Here is a 17,525-nt window from a genome sequence, read left to right as displayed (position 1 = left end):
GTGTCCTTGGAGCCTTGTTGAGAAGGCCTTATAGATAGCACTTCTTAACATAAATGAAGGAACAAAGCAGGGTCTTAAGATCAGCTCTTGGCTTCTTGGCTGTGGCCTCCAATTAGCAGGGCCTCCTCCCTGCTTTGCCTCTTCCTAAAGCTATGGACTTCATATTGTTTCTGTGAAGGATTTGAATCTCAGCAGTTATACTCTGATTTCTGGGAAATTTAGCATTATTCAACTACATTTGTAGATTTAGAAAAGGACTAATGGTTCTGGCTTGATCTCAGAGCTGCTGGTGCTACAAGTAGGTTATATAACCCTTGGTAAATTTTTAAAAATGTTGAAGGGTACAAGGGTTGGAATGGAGTTAGCAAGGAAGTATAGTTCACTGTCAGTAGTCACCTGAGCCTGTCACTAGGAAGAAATGCACATTCTGGGGGGTGGATTGTGGTCCTAGCTCTTGCTCAACTGACTGTATGGGCCTTCAGCTAAATTATTTCTCATCTGTGGGCCTGTTTTCCTAATTGTGAAAAGAGAGCTGGAGTAAATCAGTCTTCTCAAACTTTTATTTATTTCTCAATTGAAGTAACCCTAATGACAGAGGAGAGGGAAAATGAAATCCCCACTATGGGTAGAGGAGAGGGGTGGATGGGTTAACCCAAAGAAGCCTACTGCAAGGCCAAAGTGTCTTGGAGGTCTTGTGTTTTATCCTAAAAATGTGTGCAAAATGTACATTTCCCTCCATGATGTAGCCGTATTTGTTTTAATAGAGAAATGTTTTACATTTCTTAAACTCAAATAAAATTGATACTCTAAGAACATGCCATGTTTATTCTGTGATATTGTGGACCCCCATGGCGCACTGCCACAGAACCCCCAGGGGTATGCATACCCCAGTTTAAAAGTTTGGGAGTAAATGATTGAGATTCCTTTCCGCTCGAACACTCTGGTTCAATGACCTGGGGATATCTGTGGTGTCTTTGGTAACTGCTCTCTAGGATGCTGGAGGTTTTTTTTTTTTTCTTAGATGGCTACATCTGAGCACTCCATTTTCTAGCCAGTTATATAAGAATGGAGACCTCTGATTTTGTTTCTAAAACAAGCATCTCCAGTGTGTCTTTGCTGAGCCCCAAGTACAGGCTTAGGCTTATGCTAGGGTGTCATGGGGGAGGTCAAAGAGGATTCTTATGACTATTGTGGAGCTGAATCTAGCTTCCACGAAGCAGCAAAGGGTTAAGAATTTGGTGAGTTAAGTACTGAATTATGTGGTATGGATTTTATGTGTAACATGAGGTTGAGGAGTAGATGTGCTTCCTGGAGGAGGTGATTGGAGAGCAAGGGAGGAGTTTTGAAGCATGAACATAGTTCAAATAAATGGAGTGGAGGAAGAGGGGCATCCCATCTGGGAGGAGGGCACAAGTAAAGGTCTGGAGGCTGTCAGGATGGTGGCCTGCTTAGGCCTGAGCCAGAGTCTTACTCAGTGGCAGGGGGCCCAGAAAGCTGAAATGGCATCTTTCTTCCCCTGGGCAAGAATTATTAGCTACTTATCAGTTCACTGTTTTTGTGGTTTGTTTGTTTGTTTGTTTTTTTTTTTTTGACATACCCATGGCCTGTGGAAATTCCTGGGCCAGGGATTGAATTTGTGCCACAGTAGTAGTCTGAGCTGCTTCAGTGACAACTCCAGATTCTTAACCTGCTGCACCACGAGGGAGATGGAGATCACTGTCTTTTTTCTTTCTTCTTTTTACAGCCACACCTGTGGCATATGGAAGTTCCCCGGCTAGTGGTTGAATCAGAGCTGTAGCTGAGGCCTATGCCGCAGCTACAGTAATAAAGGATCCGAGCCACATCTGTGACCTACGCCACAGCTTGTGGTAATGCTGGATTCTTAACCCACGTGCATACTCCTGGAGGCTATGTTGGGTTCTTACCCTGCTGAGCCACAATGGGAACTCCACTGTCTTTTTTTTTTTTTTTTAAAGAAGGTTGTGACTAGGGCTGAACCCTTCTCCTGCAGGGAGTAGGAAATCCTTGGAACAGAACAAAACAATCTTCAAAAGGGGATTTGCAAGAGAGAGTGGAGGATAAAAAGATATCTAAATGACCTCATGCTATTTCCTTTGGTTTTCTTTAATTGACTAGTAAAAACTCACTTCAAAGGAGCCTGGTAGTACCTGCACAGTGCATGTGGTTCAGGGCAGCCTTGAGCATGGGGGAGCTACCTGTCCCTGACTGTAACACCTCAGAGCAGAATGTGAGGGCTGGAGTGAGGGAACATGCCTAGGACCTGCTGGTGGCTGGGGATGGTGGCTTCAGCACTGCCGCAAGACCTAAGGAGAGACCAAGGGGAGGAGAGTTGGTGGCAAGGGGAGGTTTCAACATCAGGCCCAGATTAGAAAGATGTTGTAGACTGGTGGTCAGGACCAGGGAGTTAGGCAGCAGGCAGTCACAGGTGGCTCTGCTGGGGGCAGAGCCGGCATCCTGGGAGCCTGGTGGCAGGCTCCAGATAAGGGTCTGTATAGCAAGATGGTGTCAAAGAAATACAGTTGCAGGGGGCAGGACACATTACTGATAGGTTGGAAAATCTAGAAAAAGTAAAAATATTAATATGACTAACAAATAAAGAGGTGATAGAAAGAAAATAAGCAGAAATGAATAAGTGCTGCTTTTTGAAAAACCACTTTATTGACACATGATTGACATACAGAAACCTGTACATATTTAATATGCACAACTTAATGTGTTTGGGGATAAATAAATAGCCTTGAAACCAACACTATAACTTATGACATAAACATATCCATCACCTGTAAAACTGTCCTCCTATCCTCTTGATTTTTATTATTATTACTATTATTTTTGGTGATGAAAAACACTACATGAGATCTATTCTCAGCAAAATTTTAAGTGTACAATATAGTATTATTAACCATAGTCTCTATGCTGTAGAGTAGATCTCTAGGACTTATTCATCTAATAATTGAGTGTGGATTTCTTAGTCATTCCTACCAAGAAGCCAATTTATAACATCTAAAATTAGAACATATAAATTTTAAAATTCCAAAGGACTCCAATAGCCAGAAAGGACCCAGGTTGGGTAGGGATTGGGGAAATTGGCAAGGATGCCCCCTCTCTACTCAGTGTTGGAAGAATTTGGAGAACTAGGGAACTGCAGGGCTTGGATATGGAGGGAATAAGACAGGAGCCCAAGCACAGGAACTGAGAACAAGGCAGGTACCTGTACATGAGGGAGGGGACAAGATCCCTGTTACTGGAATTGAAATTATGAGATCAGAGCAGGGCCAGAGGCTACCCACTTGAGCCTCAGCTGGTGAGGTATGGACAGAGATATCTTGTATCTTCCCTGATCCAGGACAGAATTAATTCCAGAGTGGGTTTTATAGAAATAGGGGAAAAACATATTAGTGGGGGTTATGTGGACTTGGGCCATGGAGCTGGACAGGTCATCACAGGGCCACTCAGACAAAGTCCTCAGCCATACTACTGATCAATCTCTGCAGCAGGGTCCAGGAGCACATGTTTCTTCATGCCCCCTCCCCACCCTTGTCCCCCTCAATACCACCCCAAGATTGGAGCACAAAATTGTCCTTTCAGGGCATTAACTTCACTGGCTCTTAATTGTCTGGACCTCCCCAAACACAGGCTTTTCTTGATTAGCATCTCAGGCCCACAGTGGAGATGAGGTCACCCTGGTGTGAGATGAGATGACAGTATCATGACTTGGCTGGCCATAAAACAACTGCTTTTACAGCTAAATTTTGTAATCTCATAGTTTACCCAAGGGCTTGTGTAATTCAAAGTAATGACCACAAAGCTATTTGTAAAATTCTGACTTTCTTCTGAACCAAGTGTGGACTGGGGGGATGGTTATGGTGGGGGTGGTGGGGGTGTTGGAAGAGCTGAGAGATGAGGGAGGCAGTCAAGACCCAAATAGTTCAAGGGTGAGACCAACACTCATGGTTTCTCTTAATGTGACAGGGGTCTCCTCTTCTGTAGATATAAAAAGCTTTGTCTTTTCAAGTGCCTTGAAGATTTCCAAAGCAGAGGGTGCTTAACCTACTGACCCCAACCTGGGAAAAAATAGTAAGAGACAGAGAAAATCCCAGCAGGAATTGCTCAGCTTCCTAAACTATAACTGAGGCCAGCTGGCTGCTTGCATGGGGCAGGATGACTTTGCCCTCCAGCAAAGGTTTGGAGCTGGGCCATCCCAGAGGCTGACAGAATTAGATACACATGATAATTGGTGGGTCTCAGGCTCTCTTTCAGTCCAACAGTGAATTTGTGGAAGGTGTGAAATATCAGGTAAAGAATTGATAAGCAGTGGCGTGTATTGGCTGTGGAATCACAGAGATCTGAGTTTTGACTCCTGGTTCTATCACTGACTGTGTGGCTTTAGACAAGGCAGCAAATTCACTCTAATTCTGTCTCTTGCAGTAAAATTGAGACAATAACTAAAGTGACCTCTTAGGTGATTTTGAGCCTAAAATATGACTATATATATATTTGTCTGAAGGTCCCACAATGAGTTAGTAATACAGTTATACAGGGTTATGTATTCCAGGGACCCTGTGGTAGTGGGTCTTCTGATGCTTTTTTATTTCCGTGATTGTTCACTATAGCGGAGTTTTTGAGAGGTGGGTTAGAGTGCTTTTGCAGTGATAGAGGACTGTTTTATGAATGCACGCTTCTTCGTTTCATTTTTCACTTTTCATCCACTCATTATCTTTTCAAAGGACAAGAGGCAGCATGGTGTGAGGCAGAAAGCGTCAGACAGATGGAGCTTGAACCCCAACTTTGTCACTTACAGGCCATAGAACCCCAGATAAGTCATGTTAATTTCTCTCAACTTCACTTTCCTTGAAGGATTTTTGTCTTCTGGTTTTGTTTTTTTAAGACTCAAAAGAGATAATGTGTGTAACATACTTGGCACTTAAATATGCAGAGAAGTTTTTATTCTATCAATCATTATTGAGATTTTAGATTTTTAAGATGCGTGGGTTAGCTAAGTTTGTGAAAAGCATATTAATACCCCATGACTTCAAGGATCTGAAATGTCAATTTTTCAAGATCTACCTTGAGAAATTGTGACACAGAAACATTCTCCCTGATGAAGATCCAGATTCATAAGTGGCAATTCCCCTCACCTGACATCTAGATCTTGCTCACATGACAAAGACTCAGTATCTTCCCTTCAGAATTTGTATGCCTTTTGGGATTTTTCAGAGCTTTATGGACATCCTACAATTAGGGCTCCTTCTTTCCATTCTTAGGGTCCTGTGGTGAGCTGACCTAAACAAATTTGGCCATGTACAACTGTTAAGTTTTATGAGTAGATCTCGGTAGTCACCAATAGTCGGAAGAAAGTTAAGGATTTAGCTACCTTCCCTCAACCTTACTGCTGGTTTGAAATAAAAGCAAGTGTCAGATCAAAATCTGCCACAATATAAACATTTATTAGCAAGCAGGTACAAAACAGTCATAAAACCTGCTCTAGAAGCTCAATGATATTTTAGATCTCTGTCCTTTTTTATTCTCCTTACATGAAAAGTTCACCTGAGGCAAATATGATAATATTTCGGCCACAGATTCAATTAGCCATTTATTGGGGCCAGGGGGCCACAAATTGTGTGGAAACAGCAGTAGGACCCAGGACTCTTTAAGAACCAAATCAAGAGTACCCTTCCTAAGAAATAGAGACTACTAGTTTTTTTTTGTCTTTTTGCCTTTTCTAGGGCCACTCCCATGGCATATGGAGGTTCCCAGGCTAGGGGTCTAATCGGAGCTGTAGCCACCAGCCTACACCACAGCCACAGCAACTCGGGATCCAAGCCGTGTCTGCGACCTACACCACAGCTCATGGCAACGCCGGATCCTTAACCCACTGAGCAAGGTCAGGGATCGAACCCACAACTTCCTAGTTGTGGTTCCTAGTCAGATTCGATAACCACTGAGCCACGACGGGAACTCTGAGACTACTAGATTTTAATACCCTGTTCAAGCTAAAACATTCTAGTCTGTCCACATGTTTTGGATACCAAAAATTTTACCAGTAAGAATCTTTTTTAAACAACCATTGTATTAGTTAACGTGCTTCTGTTTTCTCCAATGAAAACTTATTCCTAACATTTATTATGCTAAATATCATATCCTCTGGTGTTACTGGGAAGTAATGATAGCTGAAGCTGGTAGCTGTGGTAGCCATCTCTGGACTGTGGCTTTTGAGTGAGAGGTCTTGATTAATGCCACCCTATGTAGAGTATATATTTAAACTAATCACACAGGACATCACACTGTCTCTGCTTTAATATTTTTAAGTAAATTACAGACATCGTAGCAGGTATCTCATTTTTATGATCCTGGAGTCAATAGAAGTTGAAGAAACAGACAGTCTTTAGGTTTTCAATGTAAGTGAAAGACAAGAAATGAGAGTATCAGTACCATGAAGACTGCTGACATATAGCCTCCTTAAGATAACTCTACAAATTGAGCTCTGGCCTTTGGCTTTCCTGAGGCTCCTTGGCTTCTGCCATGTATTTTTCTTCCCCCATAAGCAACTGTTGCTCTGGTGTGTGGACGGTTTCTGTAACGTTAAGCCCTCAATAGTTAAGCTCTGTTAGGATGAAAAATTTCTTACCTTTGAGGCTACTCCTCTAGAGAGTGAAGTCTGATCTGGGTGGAACCTCCAAATGCCAGATGTCTTGTGGTGACAACTGCTGGCTGCTGATTACTAAAGAACAGGGCTGTGCACTTTTCAACTAAGAGAGGAAGCCATGTGCTTAAGTGCAGTTCAAGACTCGAAGCATGTCTTCAAGGCAGGAAGTATCCCTCTTCAACCCATGCCCTCTGATTCTACAGTTCCTTTACTGTGTTGCAATGCCATCTCCAGGCCCTCTCCCTCAGTGTATTAAGCAATTGGCAGATTTCTCAAACTTAAAAGTGAGTGCAAAATAAAAAGCATTGAGCTACTGAAATATGCAACAACTTGGATGAATCTCAAGGGAATTACACTGAGTAAAAAGTTATTCCTTGAGTTCCCCGTTGGCTCAGGAGTTTAAGGATACGGTGTTGTCATTGCTGTGCTCTGGTCAGTGCTGTGGTACAGGATTTTCCCCTGGCCCAGGAACTTCTGCATGCCACGGGCAAGGCCAAAAAAACTCATTCCCTGATTGTTGCATACTGTATGAGTCCATTTATATAACATTCTTAAAGTGACAAAGTTATAAAAATAGATAATAGATTAGTAGTGGCCTGGGTTTAGGGAAGGAAGGGGGCGTGAGGATGGTGTGAGAAATGAGGGCAATATTAGTGATCCTCATGGGCATAGAACTACTCAGTGTCTTGACTGTGGTGGTGGATACATGAAACTATACAGTGATAGAATGGCATAGAATGAAACACAAATACAGGTAAAACTAGAGAAATCTGAAAAAGAGATGGATTGTATCAATGTCAACATTCTGGTTGTGATATTGTTCTACTGTTTTATAAGATATTACTGTTGAGCGAAACTGGATAAAGCATATAAGAGATCTTTGTGTTATTTCTTACAAGTATACATGACTCTACAATTATCTCAAAAATTTTAATTTTAAAAGTGGGCAATTTGGGGGAGCTCCCATTGTGGCACAGCAGAAATTAATCTTACTAGTATCCATGAGGAGGCAGGTTTGATCCCTAGCCTCGCTCAGTGTAGACACGGCTCAGATCTAGCCTTGCTGTGGCTGTGGCTGTGGCATAGGCTGGCTTCTGTAGCTCTGATTCAACCCTTAGCCTGGGAACTTCCATATGCTGCAGGTGTGGCCGCAAAAAGCAAAAAGCAAAAAGCAAAAAAAAAAAAAAAAAAAAAAAAAAAAGGGTAATTTGTGGCAAGAGTTGTACAACCCTGGGCATATACCAAAAGGCATTGAATTGTACACTTTCAATGGGTGAATTGTGTGGTATGTGTAGCTGTTAAAATAAAGTGGATGTAAGGATCTTCAGAGAAGCTGAGAAAGGAATCCAAAGTAAATTCCTGGCCCACAAAGGATGACCCTGATTTTATTCAAGGTTTTATACAAACCTCTACCTTCCCCAGTCCTTCCCAGTACACCTCCGAGCCAATCCTGAATGAGAGATGGGGACACTTCAGCTGCCTCACACCATTGGTGACTGGAGTAAGCTATAGGAAAAACCCAAGTACCTTGCAGCCCTCCTATCACAGCCTTTTTCTTTCCTTTTTTTTCTTTTTTTTTTTCTTTTGATGGCTGCACCTGTGGCATATGGAAGTTCCCAGGCTAGGGGTGAAATTGGAGCCACAGCTGCCAGCCTACACCACAGCCATAGCAATGCCAGATCCGAGTCATGTCTGCAACTTAAACCACAGCTCAAGGCAACACGGGATCCTGAACCCACTGAGCAAGGCTGGGGATCAAACCAGCATCCTCATGGATACTTGTCGGGTTTGTAACCCACTGAGCCACAATGGGAACTCCATATCACAGCCTTTTTCTATTTCCCACTGTGTGACTCAGTTCATCTGCCTGGACTCTGGCTCTCCACTTGGTTGGGATCTTGATTTTCTACCTGGCTCTGGTCAAGTTCCTCTTCTGGAGGCTGAAAACTTTTCTCTATCCTCTCTTGCCAGTGGCAGAGGTTCAGCTGTGAATGAACCCAATGTTACCATTTGTCTAATTTGGAGGATTGCTGCCTGCTACCTAAATTCTCTGACTGATTGGGGGTGGAGAGCTATTCCTAGGTCTGCCTGCCCTCTGGGACCCTGTGTTCTGTAGGTAACAAGCCTCAGAAATCCAAATACCCTTGAGCCACATCAAGTTGTTCTATTCTACCACTTCCTCCCTCAGGGCCCAGCCTAAGTGGTCCAGGTGGTGACTCCTAGTTATCATCTCACCTGGTACTAATGTCTTCCTCCTCCCCACTGGTCCATTTTGCATGCCTCACACCCAAACCTCTCAAATGACAGTAAAGTGTAATCCAGTTATCTTGCCCATTCTGCAAAGAGCACACCCAGGAACTGTTGATTCTAGCTGGGTCTGGTGGCGCTGGGTGGGATTCTGATGCTAAAAACAGCATGGACAAAGGAGTGTAGAGCAGGTGGGGCTGTTTGGCCCAGCCTTCAGCCCAGCATCTCTTTTCCAGGGAAACTATCCCTGGAAAGCTACAAATCAGCTACAGTGATTTGGCAGGACCAATCTAGGAAAGAGACTTGTGTTGTGTCTGATGTAGCTACTTTTCTAAAGAGAGCCTGGTGCTCTGAATCCCATCCCAAACATCCTGCAAGCACACCACTGGGCTCCATCATTTTTGACAGTGAGGCTGGGGTTTATCTTGGTTGGGCTTAAGGAGTTTAGTTAATTAATTAAGGAAACTTAGCTGAGCTGTCATCACCATAACTCATCGTCCTCAAATGGTCAGGCTGAAAGGATGGTCCAGAGACAACTAACTATGCCCTAAAGCAGATAGCTGGGCAAGATTGGCCAGTAAAACTTTACAAGTTTCTCATCACTCAGCAGGTTGCTCCATGTTTGACAACAGGTGTCATCAGTTCTGCTGTATTGATAATGTAAGGGAAAATGGCCCGACCAAAAGGTCAAAAGGAGACGCCCCAGCCATGATGACTAAGCAAAATCCAGCCAAACTGCCCCTAACCAATCAACTACCTCTAACCACCCCTCCCCTACACATTTGCTTCTGTAAAACTCACTCCTACGTCTATTACTTTGCCAGTTCTCACTCCAGTCCACCAAGCATGGACCCGGAAGAACTAACACATAAAAGCCTTGTGAAACCCCTCTTTGGCGCTCAGACTTCAGAGAGCTATCTCCTCTGAGCCCGCCGGCGTAATAAACCTGAGTTCTCCAACTCTCCGAGTGCTCGCTTGGTTTCTCGCCAGGTGAAAGAGCTGCTGGAGCTGGTACACTGCGGCTACAGAGCTGCTGGAGCTGGTACACTGTGGCCACAGGGCCGCTGGAGCTGATACACTCCGGCCTTGGGCTGCTGGCAGTCGCCATAACATTTCTGGAGGCCCCAGCGAGATTCCAACCGTTCTGGCCCCTTGAGCCACTGGAACGAGGCAAGGCCACCCAGGAGTTGGGGAGCCTCGAACCAAACGAGGCGGCGCACCACCCGACGGTATTCCAGGTCCTCCTTCGTGAGCAGCATTCCTGACTCCCGGGCGATCGAACCCCGACCGGATTCTGAGGAGAGGTGGACCAACTCACCAGGAACTCGTCCGGACAACGTAAGACCTCGGGGTCAACCCCAGTCAGGTCCTGCCCCAATGGGCAGAAGAGGGGACTGATCACCCCCTGAGGGAGACTCTCCCGGTCGGAAGCTGTGCCTGACCAGAGCAGTAGTCCTAGTGCTCCAGATTGGAAGCAGAGGAACCTCTTGCTTGGGTGGAGCAACTGTTGGGCGTAGCCGATTGAAAGTTGTGCTTGATCGAGCTACTAGTTAGGGACTCCCAGGGAGTGGGAGGCATTGTGATAACCTCTGAGTGTGTGTGAGAGTGAATGAGTGGCCTGATTCGCTTGCGCTTCAGGTTCAAGTTTGTGGCTACGGAGTCCGAGTGGGTCCTAAACTGCAGTTCCGCGGTGACCTCATATGGCTTATGGCTGCAGCGGACTCTGAGGGTTCTCTTCCCTCCCTGTGAGTCCAATCCAAGTTCGGGGCTTATACGAACCAGCCAATTGCTAAGAGGCACCTAAACTCCCGATAGGGGGGCGGTCAGGCGGACATCTGAATGGCCACCTTCTAAGAAGGGGGCACCCTCCCTTGTTTCGTCTGCGACACCGGCACAGGGTGGCCACATAGGGTGGGACCTAACCCAGAAGCCCACGAGCCAGAGACCCCTGTGCGTCCACCATTTTGGGCCATAAATTCCTCCGAGGAGATAATCTAACTCAACTTTGCCCCTGGGCCTCCAGGAACTCCCATTCCAGACTCTAGACCAGCTACAGGATTACCCAATTTGTCAGTTCATGTAGGCCCAGGATCTGAGTCAGGGAGACAAGCCCATCATCCCCGTCTCAGTTCAGGATATAGGTAGGATTGGGTACAAGGTCCCCTGTCCTTTGCCCAAAACGTTAGAACTTGTCTGAGAATGCCTCTCTGAGACCCGGGGTCCAGATAGGTCAGAGACCCTTGCAACGAAGCAGGTGTTTTTTCCGGCTATAGAGTGAGCTGAGTGGGAGCTGTTTTGATTTCAGGAGTGGCAGAGGCAACGCTACAGGGGATACTGTTCACAAGGACGAAAGAGGTGTCATAAAAACCAGATCATAGGTGAAATCCACAGAAAAGCATCATGGGCTCGTCCTAATCAAAACCCACAATCCTAGACTGCATGGTCAAAAACTTTAAAAAGGGTTTCTCAGGAGACTATGGGACTAAAATTACTCCAGGAAAGCTCCGCAAGTTGTGCGAACTTGAATGGCCAGCATTCAATGTGGGTTGGCCTTCAGAGGGCACTCTTGATTTATTGAAGGTCCAAGCAGTCTATCAAGTAGTCACTGGGACACCGGGACATCCTGATCAGTTCCCATATATTGACTCTTGGCTCCAGATTGCTCAGGTCTTGCCCCCTTGGGTCCGGTTCTGCACTAATGGGAAGGGACAGAGTAGGATTTTTGTGGTCCAAAAGTCTGGAAGGAAAAAAAGTGAGACTACTAAGCCAATCCTCCAAGGAGAATCAGGGGACGAACCCCTGATGCCCCCGCCATATGTATCAACAGCTCTTCCACCTTCAGCTCAGCCTCCATCCAATCACCTTCCAGAAAGCCCGCCCCCATCTGTGTCCCCACCACTTCAACCACTGCGGACTCCGAGCCCGGAGCCAGTAGGCAGACGGCTCCGCTCTGCTCAGCAATCTACCCAGCCAGCTGCAGCTCTCCAAGTGCCCTTGTGAGAAATTCAGGGTCCCCAACAATTGAATGAAGATGGTTCTGTATAGCCAGGTCGGCCCATCCTCTACTACCAACCGTTCAGCACAGCCGATCTCTTAAATTGGAAACACCACACCCCAGCATATTCTGAGAAGCTGCAGGCCATGATTAACCTCTTGGAATCGGTCTTCCAAACCCATCAGCCGACCTGGGATGATATCCGCCACCTCCTCCTAACCCTCTTTAACACTGAGGAAAGGAGACGCATTTTGGCTGAGGCCAGGAAGTGGCTCCAAGGACAGGCCCCTGCTGGCACCGTTGATGTAGAAGGATGGGCACAAAATGCAGTCCCTGAAGATAGGCCAGAGAGGGATTTCAACACACCAGAAGGCTGGGGTGCACTGCGCCATTACTGCGATGCCATCCTACAAGGGCTCAGAGCTGGGGCCAAGAAGCCAACCAATATGTCCAAGACTACCATGGTGATTCAGAAGGTAGATGAGCCGCTGGGGGACTTCTATGAGAGACTGTGTGAGGCTTTCCGAACTTACACTCCTTTTGATCCAGAAGCCCCCAAAAATCTACGGATGGTCAATGCTGCCTTTGTGGCTCAATCGTACACAGATATTCGACGTAAGCTCCAGAAGTTAGAAGGGTTTGCTGGAATGAACACAACCCAGCTACTAGAGGTGGCCAATAAGGTTTTTGTGAATCGAGACCAGGAGGCCCAATGAGAGGCTGATAAACGGATGAAATAGAAGGCATCCCTGCTAGCAGCAGCACTAGGGAAACCGGACCCCAGCAGGCAGCCTGCACCACCACGCAAAGGAGGGATGAGAAGAAGACCACCACTACGACAAGATCAATGCGCATACTGCAAGGAGATTGGTCACTGGAAGAATGAGTGCCCACAGCGGAAGGAAACAAGAGACCAACTGGGGAAAAGGGGTCCATCGGACAAGAGGAAGTACAGGCCCGAGCCAGTTGCCCATGATCTCGTTGGTCTAGCCGGAATAGACTCTGATTAGGGAAGACCAGGCTCCCTGCTCCTGGGCCCCTGGGAGCCCACGGTGGAGGTGATGGTGGGGGGCCAACCTGTAACATTTATGGTGGACACAGGGGCAGAGCATTCAGTGGTGGCCACCCTCTCAAGAAGAAAAGTGACTATTGTTGGGGCTACGGGAACACAAACAAATCGTCCATTTTGCCAGCCTCGGACCTGTCAACTTGGAGGCCATCTGGTGACTCATGAGTTCTTGTATGTGCCAGAATGTCCCATTCCCTTATTGGGAAGAGATCTCCTGACTAAACTAGGAGCCCAAAGAACATTCACTCCTGGAGGGCCAGCTAGCCTGGCCTTAAAAGATAGGGGAACCTTTCTAATGGCAGTTACAGTACCCAGAGAGGATGAATGGCGATTCTATTGCTCAGAGAAGAGCTACACGAACCCAGAAAGCCTACTAGAAGAGTTCCCTAAGGTATGGGCAGAGAAAGGCCCCCCGGGATGGCTAAGAACCATGCACCTATCATAGTAGACCTGAAAGCTGGGAGTACCCCAATCAGACAGAGACAGTATCCTGTCCCCCGGGAAGCACGTCTGGGGATCCAGAGTCACATACAACGACTCCGAGATGCTGGAATATTGAGAGAGTGTCAATCATCGTGGAACACACCACTACTGCCAGTCAGGAAGTCCGAAGGAAAAGATTACTGGCCGGTCCAGGATCTGCAGGCAGTCAACAATGCAGTCGTCACGATACACCCAGTAGTGCCAAATCCCTACACTCCTCAGTCTCCTGCCTGCTCAGGCCAGCTGGTTCACCTGCCTCGACCTCAAGGATGCTTTCTTCTGCCTCCAGCTGGCACCGGTCAGCCAGCCATTGTTTGCTTTTGAGTGGGAGGACCCGCTCACAGGGAGAAAAACACAATTAACATGGACCAGACTACCACAAGGGTTCAAAAATTCACCAACCCTGTTTGGAGAAGCGTTGGCCACTGATCTTGCTGCTTTTCCCAGAGAGAGTCTGAACTGTACCTTGCTTCAGTACGTGGATGACTTACTTTTAGCTAGCCCCACTCGGGAAGACTGCTGGGCAGGCACGAAAGCCTTACTGACTCTGCTCTCTGAGACGGGTTACAAGGTGTCATGGAAGAAGGCCCAAATTTGCAAGCAGAAGGTAAAGTACCTTGGATTCCTCATCTCAAAGGGACATAGGGCCCTTGGGCCTGAGAGGAAACAAATGATTTGTTCAATACCTCGGCCCAATACAAAGGGGTTCGAGAGTTCCTGGGAGCTGCAGGGTTTTGCCGAATCTGGATACCAGGATTTTCAGGCATAGCAAAACCACTGTATGAGGCCATTGCAGGATCTGGGAAGGAGCCTTTGAAGTGGAGACCAGATCAGGAAGGAGCCTTCAAGGAAATAAAGGGACTGCTAATTAGTGCCCCAGCGCTAGGATTACCAGATGTGACTCGGAACTTCAACCTCTTTGTTCATGAAAAGAACCATACAGCGCTGGGTGTCCTCACACAGACTGTTGGACTATGGTAGCGGCCAGTGGCTTACTTGTCCAAGCGTCTAGATCCAGTGGCAGCAGGATGGCCACCATGTCTCCGAGCCCTGGCAGCCACAGTAGTCCTAATCAGAGAAGCAGACAAGCTCACCCTGGGACAAAATATAAACGTGAAAGTTCCTCATGCAGTAACAGCCTTAATGAGCAGCCAAGGTCATAAGTGGCTGACCCACACCCGGATGACACACTATCAAGGGCTGCTCTGCGAAAACCCTCGAGTACATCTCGAGACGGTGTGGACACTGAATCCGGCCACTTTCCTGCCTACTGAGGTGGGCCCGCCTGACCATGACTGTGAAGAGACCATAGATGAAGTTTATTCGAGTCGGCCAGACCTAATGGACGTTCCTTTCTCAGACCCAGAGCTTGAGCTTTATACAGATGGAAGCAGCTTCGTCCAAGGAGGACAACGCAAAGCAGGATATGCTGTAACTACAACAGAGAAGGTAATAAAGGCTGAAGCTCTCCCACAGGGCTGGTCGGCACAATGGGCTGAACTGTGGGCATTAGTCCAGGCACTGAGATATGCTGAAGGGAAAAGAGTCAACATCTACACAGACTCCAAGTATGCATTTGCCACGTTACACGTTCATGGGGCCATCTATAAGGAAAGAGGACTGCTCACAGCAAGAGGGAAAGAGATAAAGAACAAAGAAGAAATACTCCAGCTTTTGGAGGAAGTGTGGAAGTCCTCCCAGGTAGCAGTCATCCACTGCAAAGGCCATCAGATGGGGAGTGACCCCATCAGTAAAGGAAATCGACTGGCTGATCAGGCAGCTAGGGAGGCTGCCAGCTGATGGGTTCCTGAAACAGAAACCCTCTCTAGGATCCTGTTAGCGCCAGAAATGCCTCCCACTCCCAATTATACTAAAGAAGAGGATCAATGGGCCCTGTCAGAAGGAGGGAAAAAGGAGGGGGAAGGCTGGTGGAGGTTACCGGATCAGAGACTTTTCATCCCCAGAACGGCAGCAGCCCAGTTAGTAATACAGTACCATGAAATGACTCATCTGGGAAAAACTGCTTTAGAAAGCCTGCTAAATTGTTATTACTTTATAGATAAGCTCCCCACCCTATGCGCCCAGATCAGCCTCCGATGTGTGGTCTGTGCTCGGAACAATGCCAGTCAAAAGCCTAGGCCCAGTCCTGGAGTACAAGTGGTAGGGACAATGCCCTTTGAGGACCTGGAAGTTGACTTCACTGAAGTCAAACCCTGCCAGAGCTATCGATATCTACTAGTGCTAGTATGCACATATTCAGGGTGGGTAGAAGCCTTCCCCACATGAACAGAACGAGCCTGGGAAGTGGCTAAGGCTTTGCTGAGAGAAATAATCCCCAGATATGGGTTACCCCTCACAATTGGATCTGATAATGGGCCTGCTTTTGTGTCGGAAGTAACCCAGATCTTGACTAAAACTCTGGGAATTAAATGGAAACTCCATACAGCTTATAGGCCACAAAGCTCAGGAAAAGTCGAGCGCATGAACTGGACCCTTAAAACCACTCTAGCCAAGTTGTGTCAGGAGACTCAATTACCCTGGGTAGATGTTCTGCCCTTAGCCTTACTCCGAACCCGATGCACACCCAGATCCACGGGCTACACCCCATTTGAAACCCTGTATGGAAGGCCCCCACCTGTAATAGGGAGGTTAAAGGGAGATCCCAGACAGATAGCCGACATGGAGATATCCCGATACCTCCAGGCCATAGGGAAAGTCCTCCATTGCATTACCAGAGAGACTCTGGAGAGGGCCCCTATCCCCTTAGGCAACTGGATCCATCCTCATCAACCTGGAGACTTGGTATGGGTTAAGGACTGGAAGAAGGAACCACTCCAGCCAGTTTGGACAGGTCCTTACATGGTTATATTGGCAACCCCAACTGCTGTCAAAGTTGCAGGTATTGTCCCGTGGATCCATCACACCAGAATAAAGAAGGCTGCTCCTGCCACTAACACAGACACCTGAAAAGCTGTCCGGCATCCTGATAACCCCCTCAAGATCAAGTTCCAGAGACATTCGGCACCAGAGGACGACAGGCCCTGCTCTGGCCACACCCGGAAGCTGGCCAGTCTACGCACGGCAGAAGCTTGAGGAATCTGCAGCCCTGAACCAGCCACATACTGGAAGTTGGCTGGTTTGTACAAGTGGAGGCCAGAGGATCTCCATGCAAACTTGAACTGAACTCATGCTCTGGTGGGGAATATTGGTAACTGAAATTGCCATGTTTGGGTAAGGGTTATATGTGATATCCCCTTCAGAATGGGGACAGGGAGCCCAGCTTCTCATCTGTGTGATGTATCTCCTGACTATCAGCATACTAGGATCCCAATTCATACTAGGTCAGTGAAAAGGATTAAGGGGGTCATAGTTTTGTTAACAGTTGCCCTGCTGCTCACTCCAGGGGTGACGGATTGGGATGATGATCTATGGGATGGGACAGGATTAACAGATGATAGGCCACCCGGAAACCACTACCCGGCTGGCTACAATCCAGGGCTAGGGGGAATAGGTTTCGAGTTTGAAAAATCACATGAGGGGCCTCCACTGCCTCCACTGCTCCCTCCCCCCCATAAAGCTACCCAAGCTAAAACCCAAACCTCTAAGTCATGGTCTTGACCTGAGCCAAATGCTGAATGCCACGCACCACCTGTTAAATACAACAAACCCTAAATTGGCAAGGGACTGCTGGCTCTGTTTACCCATCCAAAAACCTCAACTTATTGCCATACCGATGTGTCATCAATACCACCAAGGGAAACCAAAGCCAGTTTGATCCAACACAAGAACCTAGACTGGTAGGTGTGCACATGCCTCTCAAGGCCCCATGGTGTATTCAAAGTCTTGGGAAAGTGGTTCAGGTGGGTTACCTGACAGAATGTGATAATGTTACAAATATTGAGAACTTAGACCCCTCTTTGATCAATGGGACTTGGTGTAGACCCCAGACCAGTCTTTTCTTTGTGAGTGGGAATTGTGCTTACCAGTGCCTCCCTGCTAATTGGAGGTACCTGCACATTAGCCTTTGTCACTCCTCAAATAGGTATTGTTCCTGGAAATCAGTC

The sequence above is a fragment of the Sus scrofa genome, chromosome X (assembly GCF_000003025.6).
Source record: "Sus scrofa isolate TJ Tabasco breed Duroc chromosome X, Sscrofa11.1, whole genome shotgun sequence".
Taxonomy (NCBI): domain Eukaryota; kingdom Metazoa; phylum Chordata; class Mammalia; order Artiodactyla; family Suidae; genus Sus; species Sus scrofa.
This window is presented reverse-complemented; position numbering follows the sequence as displayed.